This window comes from Siphateles boraxobius, unplaced genomic scaffold, assembly GCF_051911475.1.
Source record: "Siphateles boraxobius isolate OS27281-9 unplaced genomic scaffold, OSU_SipBor_1 93, whole genome shotgun sequence".
NCBI classification, from domain to species: domain Eukaryota; kingdom Metazoa; phylum Chordata; class Actinopteri; order Cypriniformes; family Leuciscidae; genus Siphateles; species Siphateles boraxobius.
The window spans coordinates 307,724-312,414 of NW_027509223.1; the positions used below are offsets into that span (position 1 = coordinate 307,724).

The window sequence follows — 4,691 nt, forward strand, 5'->3', positions numbered from 1 at the left end:
GGCTGTTCATAAACAAGCTCCGTGGATGAGGACTGAAGGTCCTCCTTTGGCCCAGTCCTGATGCCCGGCATCACCCATGGGAGCTTGTTGACCCAGTTGCTGTCTTTGAGGCTGGCACGCAGGGCAGCCTTCATCGACCTATGAAAAACGTTCATAGAGTCCGTCAGCCTGCGGATGATATGCGGTGTTTCACTCCGAGGCTCTGTGCAATAAAAAGTTGAAAATTGATTAACTTGTTTTGATGAGTTAAAGCAAAGTAAAAACATATGCTGTCATAACTTATTGATCTTTTTTTTATTAATTTTTTTACAGTGTATGCATTTTTTCCGTGAACATTTATTTTTAAATTTTAACTGTAAAAGACTGTAAAAAATGCTACAGTAAAAAACTGTTAATTGGTTAACAGTAAGTTCCCTTACTACAAATGGGACGAAACTGTAATAGATCTAACCTTATAGTTCATGTAATTTTACAGTAAAACACTATTCAATTTACCATTTAAAAAAATAACAAATCATCTCATAATTTACAGTAAAAAAGCCACATATATGTTCATTCCCCGAATTCCCTGTGTGGCACTTCACATTTGATTTTTTTTTTGATTTTTTTTTTTCATTTTAATAATTGTTTCTTCTTAGATTTTTGTTATCATTTATGTATACATTTTAGGGTTTTTATAAATGTAATAACATTGCATTCTGGTCTGATTGTCAGTTTGTATGTTAGATTTCAGTTTTGATAGCTTTTATAAGATGCATGTTATTTTTGCTTTTATTTAGGGTCAGGTGGGTTTATTGTAAACCTGGTGGACAAAATATACTTCGAAAGAGATACAGGGATTTGTCTTTGCAGACTCAGAGATGTTCAACAGAGCTCAAACCAATGGAGAGAAGAAAGAGGGCTGACTTTTGTCTTCATGAATGAATTCAAGTGAATGAATGACTACCAATTTAAAGTGCATGTTATGTGGATAGAGCTCATCATCTGTGTTTTGGGCTTCAGTTCTCGCTCTTCAGACAGACTGCCTTATGCATGAGAAAGATCCCTCTTTGGGCTCTGAGGGGTACGTGTCTCTGTCTCATCTGGATGGCAGTCATGCTCCAACTGTGTTTTATGCTCCTGAGGAGAAGCCTCAGGTCCTTTCACATTCACTCTCTCTCTCTCTCTCACACACACACACACACACACACACATGGAAAATAGTGGCCTGGAATTCAAATGAATGAACAATAGAGCAGGCTAAAGCCTTTGACCACTTCTAGTTGAATCCAATACAAGTAGTCCTTTATCTCTGCGGCATTTAAAAAAAATCAAACCTGACATTTCATGTGGGCTCCTGGGAAATACAGGCATGCAAAAAAAATATGTGATTTAAAGTCAAGCAAGTAAACAAAACGTCCGGTGCCAAGGTGATTTCTAATATCTGTGGGCATCAGCTCTGTTTTTCAAATGACTGGAGGTCTTTCATTTGCATTTTTAGTCTCTTGAATATGAATTCATCCAAAATGAACATCCTGCCATTATTTACTCACCCTCATTTCGTTCCAACCCCATAAGCTGTTTTCTGTGGAACACAATGAAACGCATTGGTGACAATGTGTTTAACACTTAATCAAGCCCTCCATTTGAGATATGCAGTAAGAAAACCGCAAGCATCATTTGATTTTTGAAGCAGGTTGGAGAGATAAAAGGCTTAAGTGTTTTCCAGATGATTCTGGCAAGAGACAATGAAAAAACAATCAGGGACATTTTCCATTTCAATGATTTGTCCACTTGTGTTTGTTTTGATTGCTTATTTTTCCTTGACTATGTTCAGATCAACAGAAATGGTGAGTTTATTTTCGACGAATGGCACGTTTTAGATGGAATGGAAATTATATAAAACATCCATTGTGAAGATGTTGGCGCATTCTATGGTCAATGATTTTTATAAAAGTTAAACGATCAAAGAAAAACGTTTTAAGGTCATGTCAGGATGTGCAGACATTTCATCAATTACATATCAGTCATTTAGATAATCAAGTTCTTTCCTGGTACAATCAGAGACTCTGACAGAGACAAATTGATTCATGCTCAGTTTATTAGATGGGGACAGAATGTCAATATATTGGAGACAAACACTTTCTTTAAATCACCGAGTTGTTTTTTCCATGGTTAAAATGCATGTTAGAAGCAACATACAGGTGTAGACTCATTGGAAAAATACAAAATGATATCTCATCGCTTTTGACATGTTTTATTACGCTATATGTGTCGCGACAGTTTGGAAATGAAATGTCCAATAACTGGCACTAAAAGGTTAAGGTTTATCGCGTTTGAAAATAACGTATACTGTAACAGCTACAGCACATGAAACCTAGTGTCCCTAGTGTTCATTTCAGCAGGGAACCGCAGTGAATTGTATGTACGTTTTTGGAGTTCTGCAAAAAATGTGTTAAAAATTTTCGTCATTCATTTTTCGTCATCATCCAACACCCCCCCCCCCCCCCCCCCCCCCCACACACACAATTCAAATTGGTGCCATTAATGGTAAAATTGCCTCAGTCTTGACTTTAAGCTGTATTAGGCTGACACAGCATGGTTTTGGGAGCTCTGACAGTAATAAGAGAATGCACGACTGGTTTACGATTGTGCTGGGTAAACTGTAATTGTTAGCTCCTTCCTTTCTGAGTTTAATTGGCTTAGTTCAATAATGAAGTGGCATGAGAACAGCTCTGCGCATGAGTGCGCTTCATTCTGTAATTGAGACATTTGTTTGACAGCGTGAGATCCCCAGGCATGTGGCATTTGCACTGCCTCACTTTAGTGAAAGGCGGATGATTGGCAGTGATGTCACTGGGTGCCATGAGCCGTCGTCGAGCTACTTCTGCGAGTTATTATCGACGTGTAAAGTTATGAATGTAGTGCCAAAGCTGTGGAAAATCTGTCATAAAATGATCCATAGATGCAGCACTGTGGGCAATCAACAAATGATGAGTGTATAATGATGAAACATTGCAGTTGTATATTAAAGGGGTAGTTCACCCAAAAAAAATGTGTTGTGAATAAACCAAACGAAGCTCATTGGAAAAACGTGGCAATCAGGGGTGTCATGCAAGCCAAAATTCTGGGGGGGCACAATCTGAGGCAATTGTTTTCTGACTGTTAGACTAGGCTAGCTATCGACAACGTTACACTGACACAACTTAAGTTAATGCTCTGAATTCGCAGCTAATATCAAATTCATAACTTTTTGATCAAGTAAAAATTTCCAGGTCAACCACAAATAATCCCACTACCTTTTAATATCATCCGATAACTAATTCAATGCCGATTTGTTGCTTTGCCCACTTAGCACTTCAAGACCATCTGTAAAACATTGCCAGCTCAACGTGCGAGACGAGTGAGTTGCTTGAACATACACAGCAAAGATTCTAGAGCGAAACGCGCGTAGCGCTCTAGATTTGATATACACAGACACCAAATTAGGAAAAAGGGGCGGGCTGATGCTGACCGATTTATTACACATACAGAAGAATACATTTGAGTCGTTATAGGCTCTGGTAATTATGGAGAATAATAGGAATAAAGTTGTGACAAAAAAATTATCAGGGAGGAAAAATCTCCCACTTTGAATGGGCATGACGCCACTGGTGGCAATACCTACATTTTTGCTAAACTCCAAAAACTAACTAAACCTTTACATATTTAACTGCAATTCCCAGATGAAATGAACACTAGTGCCTCTAAAACACCAACAACTTTGATTCCTGTTCACATAAATCACGATTACAGGGGCAGATATCAATTACTTATTTTCATGTAGCTCTGTGCACAATATTATGACCTCAAAACACTGCATGATATGTAAATTAATACATTTTGATGTTTGCATCACATAACCAGCTCCATATGTATGGCTTTTCTGATGTAAACTTGCTCAGTAGCTCACCAGGAACGCAGCAGTTATGTCACGAGTATGTCATGTCGGCACCTGTTCTCATTAGTCCCTGGTTAGTTGATCTTCCTCCACCTGTGTCTGTTTGGTTCCCTCATTTACCCTGTGTGTTTATACTCCCTGTCCTGTTCAGTCCTCTGTCGGTTATTGTCTATGTGAAGTATGTGTGTTGCTTCCCGTTCGCCTGTCTCTTGATCTTTTTGTTTAATAAACCTCTATTGGATTATATTCGTCTTCCTCGTCTGCCTGCCAGCAACCACGTAATGCGACAGGTTGCAACCAACTTATGAAATTTACTGAAATCCTGCTTTCTAATCTCATTCATTTTCTAAATTATTCCTTTCACATAACAGTAAAATTTTTACCATTTTGTCAGTGATAAATTAGTGAACTCAATTCAAACCATTGGCGTCGGAAGCAAAAGAAAAGTGTGTGGGTCCTCCCCCAGAAAAATGTTACTGGAGTAAATGCCATGTCATGTGTTCTGGTGCCTTTTAATTAAACAAGTAAACTAAACTCCGCTTCACGTCGTGCATTAAATGCACAGCTATCCGTGGATTATCTCGCTGCTGATACCATGCTCATTTGCCAGCATTGACAACTTAAAGCTGTTATTGATATTTGCAACGCAATATTTGACTGGAAGGAACAACGGGCGGTTATTTTCGTCAGTTGCGGCTCGTTGAGAAATATAATGATTCAGCAGAAATGGAGTTTAATTTATCAGGGCATTCCTTAAGTAGAATGGATTTGA

At 38.4% G+C, this 4,691-nt stretch overlaps 1 long non-coding RNA gene across 1 annotated transcript; it reads right to left on the reverse strand.

The window, feature by feature from the left end:
* Positions 1-244: 244 nt before the first annotated feature.
* LOC143733260 (uncharacterized) lies at positions 245-4,070 on the reverse strand. The gene is made up of 3 exons (XR_013201307.1): positions 3,932-4,070; positions 1,533-1,564; positions 245-1,131 (listed from the first exon to the last, which is right to left on the reverse strand). It is a non-coding gene; the product is annotated as an uncharacterized LOC143733260 (long non-coding RNA).
* Positions 4,071-4,691: the final 621 nt, after the last annotated feature.